Source organism: Meles meles, chromosome 2 (genome assembly GCF_922984935.1).
Source record: "Meles meles chromosome 2, mMelMel3.1 paternal haplotype, whole genome shotgun sequence".
In the NCBI taxonomy this organism is placed as follows: Eukaryota; Metazoa; Chordata; class Mammalia; order Carnivora; family Mustelidae; genus Meles; species Meles meles.
In genome coordinates, this window is record NC_060067.1 from 35,738,776 (window position 1) to 35,753,121 (window position 14,346).

General features: G+C 39.2%; 1 protein-coding gene and 1 pseudogene across 4 annotated transcripts in view; both read left to right on the plus strand.

The window, feature by feature from the left end:
* The window catches only part of PDS5A (PDS5 cohesin associated factor A), a 141,152-nt gene that overhangs the window by 38,115 nt on the left and 88,691 nt on the right, over nucleotides 1-14,346 (plus strand). The window lies entirely within an intron of this gene.
* LOC123932301 lies at nucleotides 6,373-7,775 on the plus strand (annotated as a pseudogene).

Consider the following 14,346-nt stretch of genomic DNA (forward strand, 5'->3'; position numbering starts at 1 on the left):
CTTCCAGTTTCCCTCAACTCCCTCTCCTCTCCATCTCCCCATGTCCACTGTGTTCTTTGTTATGCTCCACAAATAAGTGAGACCATATGATACTTGACTCTCTCTGCTTGACTTATTTCGCTCAGCATAATCTCTTCCAGTCCCATCCATGTTGCTACAAAAGTTGGGTATTCATCCTTTCTGATGGAGGCATAATACTCCATTGTGTATATGTACCACATCTTCCTTATCCATTCATCCGTTGAAGGGCATCTTGGTTCTTTCCACAGTTTGGCGACCGTGGCCATTGCTGCTATAAACATTGGAGTACAGATGGCTCTTCTTTTCACTACATCTGTATCTTTGGGGTAAATACCCAGCAGTGCAATTGCAGGGTCATAGGGAAGCTCTATTCTTAATTTCTTGAGGAATCTCCACACTGTTCTCCAAAGTGGCTGCACCAACTTGCATTCCCACCAACAGTGTAAGAGGGTTCCCCTTTCTCCACATCCTCTCCAGTACACGTTTCCTGTCTTGCTAATTTTGGCCATTCTAACTGGTGTCTGGTGGTATCTCAATGTAGTTTTAATTTGAATCTCCCTGATGGCTAGTGATGATGAACATTTTTTCATGTGTCTGATAGCCATTTGTATGTCTTCATTGGAGAAGTGTCTGTTCATATCTTCTGCCCATTTTTTGATATGATTATCTGTTTTGTGTATGTTGAGTTTGATGAGTTCTTTATAGATCCTGGATATCAACCTTTTGTCTGTACTGTCATTTGCGAATATCTTCTCCCATTCCGTGGGTTGCCTCTTTGTTTTGTTGACTGTTTCCTTTGCTGTGCAGAAGCTTTTGATCTTGATGAAGTCCCAAAAGTTCATTTTCGCTTTTATTTCCTTTGCCTTTGGAGACATATCTTGAAAGAAGTTGCTGTGGCTGATATCGAAGAAGTTACTGCCTATATATCTGTTTTTCATTTATTTTTATTTCTAAATAGTACTCTGTTGTACTACTTATTCAGTCTTTGTTGACATTTGATTTCTAGGTTTTTTTGGCATTTACCAACAACATTGCTGTGAACATACTCATATACATATTCTGTGTACATGTACAACCTGCTTTAGGGCATGGACATAGACACACACATAGGTGAAATTGTTGTGTCATTGGGTGTGCATATATTCTACTTCACTGAAAACACCGAAGTGGTTGTATCAGTTTACATTTGGATTAACAGTGAACGAGAGCTCTCATTGTCTTTGTTGGACCTTTAAAAGGTTGATTTAATTTTTACCAGTGAGGAAGCTAAAAAAGATCTTAGACTTTTTCACCAAGGTAGTGACTTAAAAAAAAAATAGTTTTAGGGGCACTGGGTGGTCCGGTCAGTCAGGTGTCTGCCAGGGCTCTGGGATGAGCCCACACTGCAGTCCCTGCTCAGCAGGGAGCCTTCTCCCTCTCCCTCTGCCACTCCTCCTGCTTGTGCTTGCTCTCTCCCTCCCTCTCTGTGTCAAATAAAGCTTCAAAAAAAAAAAAAAAAAAGCCATATTGACTCATGATTGAGAAATACAATAGGTTGCACATAGTAAACTATGCAATATGATATAATAATATATCTACTTTTTGTTTCCAGTTCTTAGCACAGAGGAGTGTCTTTGTTTCAGAAATTAGGCAACTCTTGGCCCTCCCCTCGACTCTTAGAGAGTCATCAGAAAGTCCAAGCACATGGTTTGAGAGTTGGAACTTTGCCACCTGACCTCTGGGAGAGGTGAGAGGCTAGAGATTGAGTTCAGTCATATGATAATTAATCCCATATTAAAACTCCAATAAACCTCTGGATACTAAGGCTCAGAGGAGTTCACTGGTTGGTGAACCCACTGGTGTGCTGGGAGGGTGTTGTGTTAGATTCCACTAGAAGAGGGCATGGAAGTTCTTTGTCCACCTCTTTCCTCCCGAAGTGTTTTTTCACTTGGCTGTTTCAGAGTTGCATCCTTTATAGTAAAGCTGTAATTATCAGTATCGTGCTTTCAGTGAGTTCTGTGAGTTGTTCTGGGAAATTACTGAACCTGAGGGTTTTGTAGGAAGCCCCAAAGATATAGCTGGTTTGTCAGAAGTATGGGTGGCCTCCAGGACTTGCAGGTGGCATCTGAAGCAGGGGGCAGTGTTGAGAAGAATTTTGTCCTCTTAACTTGTGAGGTTTGTACTCATTCCTGGTAGTTACTGTCAGAACTGAATTGAAATGTTGTACACCTCGTTGGTGTCAGAGAATTGCTCTCAGGACGTAAGTTTGACAAGTTTTGACATACATGTATATTCCTACCACCAGTGGGTAATTTTTTTTGTAAAGTGTCTGTTCATATCTTTCTCCTATTTTTATACTGTGTTAGAGGACTCATACGCCTGCCTGATTTCAGAACTTAATGTGAAGCTACAGTAATCAAAATTATGTGGTATTATTAAAAGGATAGATAAATAGAGCAGTGTAACATAATGGAGAGTCCAGAAATAGACCTACACATTACAGTCAGTTTTATTTTCAACAAAGATGCCAAAACTGTTCAATACAGAAAGCATAGTCTTTTATACAAATGGTGCCTGAACACCTTTACCCGAAACTCACAGGACATGTAGGAATTAACTCAGAATGAATTATAGAGATAAATGTAAAAACCTAAAACTATCGATGGTCTACAAAAAATTCGGGAGAAAAACTTTGCATGCTTTGTTTAGGCAAATACATATTAGGTCAGATACCGAAAACACAAACCATAAAAGAAAAAAATTGATAAATTGGACTTCATCACTTAAATCATCCTTAAAGCATTCTGTATTGTTAAGAAACTTAAAAGATGGGCACCTGGGTGGCTCAGCGGGTTAAAGCCTCTGCCTTTGGCTCTAGTCATGATCTCAGGGTCCTGGGATCGAGCCCTGCATGGCTTTGGGCTCTCTGCTCAGCAGGGAGCCTGCTTCCCTTTCTCTTCTGCCTCTCTGCCTACTTGTGATCTCTGTCTGTCAAATAAATAAATAAATCTTTAAAAAAAAAAAAGAAAAACAAAGAAACTTAAAAGATGAGGCAAACATTGAGAGAAAATATTTGCAAAATACATATATGATAAAGAATTGGTATCCAAAATATATAAAGAATTCTCAAAACTCATTTAACAGAAAAAAAAGCAAGAGATTTGACAAGACATTTCACCAAGAAAATGTACAAACAGCAAACAAATACGTGAAAAGATGCTCAGTTTTGAATTTTATTAGTTTAATTTTATTAGAAAATACAAATTAAGGGGAGCCTGGGTAGCCCAGTCAATTAAGCATCTGACTCTTGTTTTGGCAGGTCCTGATCTCAAGCCCCTCCCCCTCCCTCTTTAAAAAAAAAAAAAAAAGGAAAGAAAATACAAATTAAAACCACAGTGAGATGCCACTACACCCCTACTAGTATAGCTAAGAATAAACAGAAAACTAAAACTGACTCAGCAAGGTTACTGAATAGCAGCTGCCTCTCTCATACAATGCTCATGGGAATGCACAATAATACAATGACTTTGGAAAATGTTTTGGCAATTTGTATAAATATTAAAGGTGAATATGCAGTTAGTATATAACCCAACAATCCAACTCTTAGGTTTTTACCCAAGAGATATAATATAAACATGTTTACAGAAAAGCCTATACATAAATACTTATAGTGGCTTCATTCATTAATTGTGAAAAACTAGTCCAAATAATAGGTCAACATGTCTCAAAAAAAGTAAAATGATTGAAATTCTGTAAAATATGTTACATACATAAATATATGTAAAATATATTTAAACTATATTCCTGGGGCACCTGGGTGGCTCAGTCATTTAAGCAGCTTCCTTTGACTCAGGTCATGATCCCAAGGTCCTGGAATTGAGCCCCACATCTGGCCCTGCTCAGCAGAGAGCCCACTTCTCCTCCCTCTGCCTGCTGCTCTGCCTACTTGTACTCTCTCTCTCTATCTATCTATCAAATAAATAAGGTATTTAAACTATATCCCTACTGGAATACTTCTTGGTTAAAAGGAACAAATTAACTGATACATGCAACAACACGGATAGATCTCAGATGCAATGTGCAAAGTGAAAAGAGCAATAAAATTGCCAAACCTCTTGTTAGATCATGTTTCTCAACCATGGTCGTATTGATTCACTCAGCCTGCAATTGGTGATTGTGGGGAGCTGTCCTGTGCATTGTTGAGCAACATCTTTGGCCTCAATGCACTACATGCCAATAGAACTCCTTTTCTCTATGTTACAACCAAAAATTTCTCTAGACACCATCAGATGTCCCCTGCAGGTGGGAGGCAAATTCACTCCTTTCTTGGAGTACAAATTTGGCTTAGTATTTTTTTCTTAAAGATTTTTTATTTATTTATTTGACAGATAGATCACAAGTAGGCAGAGAGGCAGGCAGAGAGAGGAAGGGAAGCAGGCTCCCCGCTGAGCAGAGAGCCTGATGCGGGGCTCAATCCCAGGACCTTGGGATCACAACCAGAGCCACCCAGGCGCCCCAAATTTGGCTTATTATTTAAATATTAATGTAGTTCAACATAAACTACTATGAAATGGAATACTCATGTTGTTATCTCAGTAATTGTAGAAAAAATATCTGAGAAAAAAGATCCAACACATCATTAAAACTAATAGCACTTTAGGAATAAAAGATAGCAGGGCGCCTGGGTGGCTCAGCTGTTAATCAACTGCCTTCAGCTCAGATCCATGAACCCAGGGTCCTGGGATGGAGCCCCATGTCAGGCTCCTTACTCAGCAAGGAGCCTGCTTCTCCCTCTCTCACTCTCTGTGCTTGTGCCCCCCTCTCTCTTTTTCTCTGTCAACTAAATAAATAAAATCTTGAAATTAAAAAAAGGAATAAAAGAGAGCTTTTCAACCTGATAAAAGGCATCTGCAGAAAACACCAGTTAATATAATACTTAAGATGAAAAATCAAGATGCAGTGTGGGGCTCCATCCCAGGACCCTGGGATCATGACCTGAGCTGAAGGCAGACACTTAATGACTGAGCCACCCAGGCACCCCTCTTCATAGGTTTTTGTTTGTTTGTTTGTTTAAGATTTTTTTTTTTTTTAACTTATTTGTCATTGAGGCGCCTGGGTTGTTCAGTGGGTTAAGGCCTCTGCCTTCGGCTCGGGCCATGACCTCAGGGTTATGGGATTGAGCCCTGTGTCGGGCTCTCTGCTTAGTGGGGAGCCTGCTTCCGTACCCCACACCCCCTGTCTGCCTCTCTGCCTGCTTGTGATCTGTGTCTGTCAAATAAATAAAAAAATAACATTTATTTGTCAGAGAGAAAGCACAACAAGGGAGAAGCAGGCTTCTTGCTGAGCAGGGAACCCGATGTGGGACTCAATCCCAGGACCCTGGCATCATGACCTGAGCCAAAGGCAGATGCTTAACCAACTGAGCCACTCAGGCGTCCCTCTTCATAGTTTTTTTAAACCCTGCTTAAAGACTTGTATTTCTCTATTAAGTACAAAGGAAGAGGGAAAACAACTTTTCAGAATAATTTATTTACCTGAAAAGATGGCTGTATTGACATTTTTCCTTAAATTATTTCCAACAGTTTGTAAATTGTTGATTTGAGGACCACATAGAACATGTAGATATGTTTTGCTTTTCCTTTGCAATAGTGGGAAGTTTTTGGAGTTGCTAAAATTCTCAAATCAGATGATTTCACTTAAAAATTTGTTGTGTCCTAAACACCTGGATGATTTTGCAAGATTTTACTGCACTGTCGCCTGGAAATAATTAACTAAAGCTCACTCTGTCTTCAGTTGGGGCACATGTTCTCCATTTCTTCCCAGTCCTTATTTCCATGTCACTCTTCTCTGGTTGTGACCCCTGCTATAGACCCATGTTTAGGATTATGTTTACTTAAAAATTCTAAATAAAACTAATTAAAATAAATAAATAAAAATAAATAAAAAAACAAAGCCGGATATATACTTACTAATTGATTATCTAGAACTGAGTAAGTTTTATGCCAGAACGGTAGGAATATATATCAGGGGTCACAATGTTGGTGTGTGTGTACATACATTCACACACACACACAAACACATATAAAACACTCATGTGTGTATGTAATCAGAGTAGATGTTAAAGATGTGTTTTGTGCAGAATGCCTGGGTGGCTCAGTTGGTTAAGCGTCTCCTTTGGCTCAGGTCATGATCCAGGGGTCTTGGGATTGATTCCCACGTCGGGCTCCTTGCTCAGCGGGGAGCCTGCTTCTGCCTCTGCCTGCTGTTCTTGGTCTCTCTCTCTGACAAATAAATACATAAAATCTAAAAAAAAAAAAAAAAAAAAAAAGATGCATTTTGTGAATTCTAATATTTTTCTTAAAAAAGTGTATGCCCCTTTCTCTGTGGAATCACCATGGCGGCTGGGACCCTGTACACATATTCTGAAAACTGGAGGGCCTTCAAGGCTCTCATTGCTGCTCAGTACAGCGGGGCTCAGGTCCGCGTGCTCTCCGCACCACCCCACTTCCACTTTGGCCAAACCAACCGCACCCCTGAATTTCTCCGGAAATTTCCTGCAGGCAAGATTCCAGCATTTGAGGGTAACGATGGATTTTGTGTGTTCGAGAGCAATGCCATTGCCTACTATGTGAGCAATGAGGAGCTGCAGGGAAGTACTCCCGAGGCAGCAGCCCAGGTGGTGCAGTGGGTGAGCTTTGCTGATGGCGACACAGTGCCCCCAGCGTCTTCCCCACCTTGGGCATCATGCACCACAACAAGCAGGCCACAGAGAATGCAAAGGAGGAAGTGAGGCGAATTCTGGGCCTACTGGATGCTCACTTGAAGACGCGGACTTTCCTGGTGGGCGAATGTGTGACACTGGCTGACATCACAGTTGTGTGCACCCTGTTGTGACTCTATAAACAGGTCCTGGAACCTTCCTTCCGCCAGGCCTTCCCCAATACCAACTGCTGGTTCCTCACCTGCATTAACCAGCCCCAGTTCCGGGCTGTCTTGGGGGAGGTGAAACTCTGTGAGAAGATGGCCCAGTTTGATGCTAAAAAGTTTGCAGAGAGCCAGCCTAAAAAGGACACCCCACGGAAAGAGAAAGGTTATCGGGAAGAGAAGCAGAAGCCCCAGGCTGAGCGGAAAGAGGAGAAAAAGGCTGCTGCCCCTGCTCCCGAGGAGGAGACAGATGAATGTGAACAGGCATTGGCTGCTGAGCCGAAGGCCAAGGACCCCTTCGCTCACCTGCCCAAGAGTACCTTTGTGTTGGACGAATATAAGCGCAAGTACTCCAATGAGGACACACTCTCTGTGGCGCTGCCGTATTTTTGGGAGCACTTGATAAGGATGGCTGGTCTCTGTGGTACGCTGAGTACCGCTTCCCTGAAGAGCTCACCCAGACCTTCATGAGTTGCAACCTCATCACTGGAATGTTCCAGCGGTTGGACAAACTGAGGAAGAATGCCTTTGCCAGTGTCATCCTCTTTGGAACCAACAAAAGCAGCTCCATTTCTGGAGTCTGGGTCTTCCGAGGCCAGGAGCTTGCCTTTCCACTGAGTCCAGATTGGCAGGTGGACTGCGAGTCATATACCTGGCGGAAACTGGATCCTGGCAGCGAGGAGACCCAGACGCTGGTCCGAGAGTACTTTTCCTGGGAGGGGGCCTTCCAGCATGTGGGCAAAACCTTCAATCAGGGCAAGATCTTCAAGTGAACATCTCTTGCCGTCGCCTAGTTGCCTGTACCTGCCCTTCAGGGAGATGGGGGTCATTAAAGGAAACTGAACATTGAACCCTTAAAAAAAAAAAGTGTATGCCCACCCACTTTGTGCCAGTCACTGTTCTAATCATTGAGGATACATATGTTAACAGACAAAATTATTTTCTTTAGAAACCTGTAATTCAATTTATATTTTTAAGGTTTTAAAGTAGAATTAGAATACTTTGTGTCATTGTATTCCTAGATCTGTAACATCTGTGTATCAAGCTAATTATGCAATGGTAAATATGTTCTTTTAAAATCAGAAACTTTTTTTTTTAAGACAAGTCTGTTTGGTGAAACTTTCATTTCAGCTATTAATATATATGTCTTGTATTTTGTGGTAAATGCATTCATTTTTAATTTTAGTTTCTTAGTTTGATAAAATTTCAGACTTAAAAAGCTACAAGAATAGTAAAGAGTCTCCTGTGTTCTCCAGATATTAACTTTACTCCTCTTTTCCTCTCTGCCTACTCCCATGTCCTATATGAGCACAAAGCCATTTATAACAAAAATACTGTATTCACTTTAAGATTCCATTTTTGATGTTTGTATTTGGGCTCATAGGGACAGTAATGTGTAGTCATCCTCATTTGTATTTTTGCCAGGTTAGGTCATTCGTGCTATACTTGTCTATATTTTATGAATATATTAATAGCATTCCTTTCTGAAAGTTTTGAAAACCTAACTAGCTGATTCCCAAGGATCATAAGTTCTTTTGTGTTTTTATTTTTATTATACTATTATTATTTCATCCTGAACTTTATTTTTTTGTTTTGTTTTGTTTACATGTTTTGATATGTTTGTGTTTATTTCACCTGGTTGTAACATTAATTAACATGTAGCTAAGAAAATATCTCCCCAGTTTTAGAAGTCATTTGTACTGATTTTTTAAATTGTGGTTAAATATAAGTAACATAGAATTTACCATTTTAACCATTAAGTGTACAGTTGAGTGGTGTTACATACATTAACATTGTTGTACACCATCCACCTCCAGAACTTTTACATCATCCGTAACTGAAACTCTGTACCCATTAAAAGTACACAAAGTCCTCATTAAATACTGAGACCTCATTCTCTCCTCTTGTTAATCACTGGTAATCACGGTTCTACTTTGTCTCTATAAATTTGACTACTCTGTGTAGCTAGTGGAAGTGAAACCATATGGTACTCTAAAAAGGATATAAGAGATGCACCAGGATGGCACAGTCAGTTGGGCGTTTGCCTTCGACTTGGGTCGTGATCCCAGAGTCCCTGGATTGAGCCCAAGTTGTGTTCCCTGCTCAGCAGGGGGGTCCTGCTTCTCCCTCTCCCTCTGACTGCCACTCTGCCTACTTGTGCTGTCTATCTCTCTATCCGATAAATATGTAAAATCTTTATAAAAATAATAAAAAGGATATAAGATACTGGTGGGGAACTAATATAATAACCACTGTCACAGCTTTCAAAGATTTTTTTTTAACCACAACCCATGTTAAGAAATACGCTTTATATTGTGCTCCCCAGTTCAAACAGCCATGTATGTGATATTTATCTGAAGTCAAATTTCAACTAAATTATACCCTTATCATATGTGCTGCCCTCTAATATTTTCTTTTTTCCCCTCCCTTCTGTGCTAAGTGTTGATCTTGTTCTGGGACTCTGTGAACCAGGGCAGATTACCTACAAGTGCACAACTTTCCTTAACCATAAACTTAGATGACAGTAATACCTACCTCTCAGAAATATTGTCTTGAGTAAACCATTGCCATAATGATTGCTCCAGAGCCTCCCACACCTGAAAGATCAGTACCAGCACAAAATGGATAAATCCTTCCTATCTGTCTTGACAAAGCTTAATGCTGCTACTGCCGCATACCACAAAATGCCTTTGCTCCGTAGGTGCCAGCCAAAAAAAGAAAATAGCAGAAGCAATAGCAACACAACCTCTTCCATGCTTCCACTTTCCAAATCATGAATAAGTACCTCTGATTGGCTAAACTAGGTTATAACTGTAACCCTTAATGTAAGATGACCAAGGATATATAATTTTTAGCTTTCCTGCTTCTGCAGTACAGGAAGGCATATTAAAAACTGCAGAATGGATGTGGTTTAATTTAATCGTTGCTGTATAGTAAGAACTTCATGGGTTAAAATTATTATTCCTCACAGCTCTGTGATATGATTGTTCCATGTGGTGTAACCCAGGGTTACTCTTAGAAGCTAACTTTAGCTGGGAACTCAGCTAGGGCTTTGAGTTTTCTATGTAGTCTGCCTTTAAATGTTGACTCATTTTCCAGGGTTCTGTGTATGGTCTCTTCTTTCTTGGATAGTCTGGTCTTCCTAACAGCGTGGCTGCTGGGTTCCAGTAGGAAGCATCCCAGGCTCTCCGTGTACCTGGTTACCAGGCCTCGCCTTGCATTATGCTTGGTAATGTCCCATTGGCCAAAATAAGTCACATGACCAAAACCGGCGTCTTTATGAGAGAGTACCAAAGAAGATGTAAATATTATGAGACATAATATGGTAGTTAGCCTCCAAGATGGCCCTGAATGAGCCTCATTTCCTTATATTTCGACTGAATAGGGCTGTCCTGAGTAACTAATAGGCTATTTCAGAAGTGACAGTGTAGGTTTTTGGAGGTTAGTTCGTAAAAGATTGCCATTTATGACTTGGTGCTTGTATCACTCCCTGGGAGAAGGCCAGCGCCATCCCATGAGGACATTTAGAGCAGCTGTCCGGAGAGCCCCTGATGCCCTTTGCCAAAAGCCAGTGCCAGCTTACCAACCATGTGAATGAGCTACCTTCATAGCACACCTGGTAGGCCCATTAGACCTTCAGATGATTACCGCTTTGATGAATTACAATTTAATTAGAGAGTCCAAGCAAAACCACCAAGCCAAGTCACTCTCTCAATTCCACCAGCAAAGAAACTGTGTGACAAGTATATGTTTATTGTTTTAAGGTACATACAGAGTTTGGGGGTATTTTGTCACATAGCAATAGATGACAAATACATAGATTTTTCTGACAAATATTTTTTGTCCTATTTCCTATATAATAGGAACTCCCATTTCCTATAAAATAAAATTTTAAACTCCTTAGTTATGGCATTTAGGAGTACAGTTTGCCCTTTTTTACTTTGTCTCTTGCCTCCTGCTGAACTTGCTCAGATTGCTTTCAGAATACTTTATGTCTCCGATGACTTCAAAGTTTCACAGTTCCCATTGGGTGCTCTTTATTTCTCTAAGAATTCCTAAACTTCAGGTGTTTATCTTCTGTATTACATTATTAATTCCAACTAGATAATCTCTACTAAAATGTTAATAGATAACCAAGAAATAAGGCTTAACATCTCAAAGGGATGTTTGTAGTTGAATAGTAAGTAGGCTCTCACTGACTAGTAACTGCATACCAAACCAGGATGCAAAGCTGTAGCAGAATGGCTGGAAAGTTTTGGTATTTCAGTCAGAGGAGCTAGTACTATACAGATCTACATAGTCTTGGGACTTTTCACCAGTGAAGCCATCTAACATTGGAGATTTTTTTTCTGGGAAGGTTTTAAATTTCAGATTTAGTTTCTTTTCATAGAAATAGAATTATCCAGATAGTGTATTTTGTGTGACAGCCCTCTCCAGTGTATCATTATTTTTATCAGGATGAATAATATAATATGTCCTCTTTTTAATTCCTTATATTGGCAGTTTGTGCCAGCTTTCTTTCTCCTTGATTTATTCTTAAAGAGACATGTCCATTCTATTAGTCTTTTCAACAGTCAACATTTGGCATTGTTTGGTTTTTCTCTTTTGTATGTTTTTCAGGTTCATTGACGGCTGTTTGAACTTTCCCCCCTTTGATTCCACCTCCTTTTTATTTAATTTGGTATTTTTCTAACTGTTTGCAATGGAAATGTAGATTACTGGTTTTTCGTTCTTTCTGCCTTTGTAGTTTATACATTTAAGGCTATAAATTTCCTATAAGTACAATTTTAACTGAATCCCCCAACTATTGATAGTTTATATTTTCATTGTCATTCAGTCCAGAATATTTTCTAAATTCCATTATAATTCTTCAAGCATTTGACTTTCACTAAATATAAGGAAGAAAGATAAAAGCGGCATTATTATAAACTTTTCATATAGTAGGCAAAAAGGGATCACTTATCAATTGTTTGAAGCCAGTACAACCTTATTTCTAAAATGGACAAGATTGGGGGCACTTGGGTGGCTCAGGTGATTAAGCGTCCAGCTCTTGGTTTCGGCTCAGGGTCATGGGATTGAACCCCATGTTGGGCTCCATGCTTAGTGCAGAAAATGCTTGAGATACTCTCCCTTTCCTTCTGCCCATCCCCCTTTTCATACAGTCTCTCTAAAATAAGAAAAAATCAAAAATCTTTAAAAGATTTTTTAAAAAATAAAATGGACAGAGTTGTCTTTAGAAATCTCTGTTATAGGTCAGTTTCTTTTGTGAATTAAAGTAATTGAAATTACAGTTTCAATTTAATTGAAATTAAAAATTGAAGTAATATAATAGCATCTCAAACCTAGCAATGTACAAATGTTATGACCTAGTTGGTGTTATTTTAAAATGGAAACTTGGGCTAGAATTAGATTTTAGGAATGGAAACTTGGATTAAAATTAGAAGACCAGTCAGTGAGATTTACTCTCCTTACAGAATTAGGAGGAAAATATGATCACCTCAGCATGCACAGAAAAAAATGATAAAATTCAATACATAAAAAGTCATCTTCTGTATGATTTATTTCACCTAGCATAATACTCTGAAGGTTCATCCATGTTACCATCAATAGCAAGATTTCATTCTTTTTTATGGTAGATTAATATTCTAGTGTGTGAGTATGAGTGTGTGTGTGTCTATCGCCTTTATTCTCTTCTCTTTCGGCGGACATTTAGTTGCTTCTGTATCTTGGCTATTGTAAATAATGCTGCAATAAACGTAGGGGTACATGTATCTTTTCTAGTTAGTTTTTTATTTTCTTCAGGTAAACACCCAGAAGTGGAATTATTGGGGCATGTGGTGTTTCTATTTTTAATTTCTTGAGAAACCTCAGCGCTGTTTTCCACAATGGCTACACCCATTTACATTCCCACCAACAGTGCATGAGGGGTCCCTTTTTCTTCACATCTTCTCTAATACTTGTTATTTCTTGTATTTTTGATACTAGCCATTCTGACGGGTATGAGGTGATATTGCATTGTTGTTTGCATTTGTATTTTTCTGATGATTAGTGATTAGTTGAGCATCTTTTTATGTGTCTCGGCCATCTTTATATATATATCTTCTTTGGAAAAATGTCTGTTCGAGTCCTCTGCCCATTTTTAAAAATTAGATTATTCGGTTTTTTTGTTGTTGAATCTTACGGGTTCTTTATATATTTTGGATATTAACCCCTTACCAGATATATCGTTTGCAAATATATTCTCTTCAGTAGGTTGTCTTTTTTGGTTTATTGATGATTTTCTTGCTGTGCAAAAGCTTTTTAGCGTGATGTAGTCCGAGGAGTTGTTGTGGGTTTTTTTTTAAGATTTTATTTACTTATTTGACAAACAGAGATCACAAGCAGGCAGAGAGAGAGGAGGAAGCAAGCTCCCTGCTAAGCAGAGAGCCCGATGTGGGGCTTGATCCCAGGACCCTGGGATCATGACCTGAGCTGAAGGCAGAGGCCTTAACCCACTGAGCCACCCAGAAGCCCCCAGGAGTTTATTTTTGCTTTTGTTTCTGTTGCTTGTGGAGACAGATCCAGAAAGATATTACTTAAGGTCAATGTCTAAAAGATTACTGCCAGTGTTTTCCTTTAGGAGTCTTATGGTTTCAGGTATTACATTTAGGTCTTTAATCCATTTTATATTTGTGTGTGGTCCAGTTTTATTCTTTTGCACGTAGCTGTCCAGTTTTCCCAGCACCACTTATTGAAGAAACTATCATTTCCCCATTGTATATTCTTGCCTCTTTGGTGGATTAATTGACCATATAGGCATGGGTTTATTTCTGAGCTATATGTTTTGTGCTAGTACCCTTGTGTGTTTTTTTTTTTTAATTCTCTTTTCTTTTTACTAAAGTGTAATTGACACACAATGTTACATTAGTTTCATATGTACAACATGGTGATTCCACAACTGTATGCATTATGCTGTGCTCACCACAAGTGTAGCTACCATCTCTCACCATAAAACACCATTACGATATCACTGACTATATTTCTTTCATCCCCATGACTTATTCATTCCATAAGTGGAAGCCTGTGCTTAGAACTCCCCTTCACTCATTTTCCCATCCCCTGTTAACCATGTAGTTTTGATTATTACAGCTCTACGGTATGCCTTGAAATCTGGGATTAAAATACCCTCAGCTTTGTTCTTCTTTCTCAAAATTGCCTTGACAATTCAGGGTCTTTTGTGATTCCATAGAAATTCTAGGATTCTTCGTTGTAGTTCTGTGAAAAAATACTTCTGTTTTTTTTTTTTATGAGAATTGCATTGAATCTGTAGACTGCTTTGGGCAATATGAATATTTTAACAGTATTCTTCCAAATAATGAGCATGGGTTTTTTGTTTTAGAGTGATTCTAAAATGTACATTTGATAATTTTGTAATTACAAACA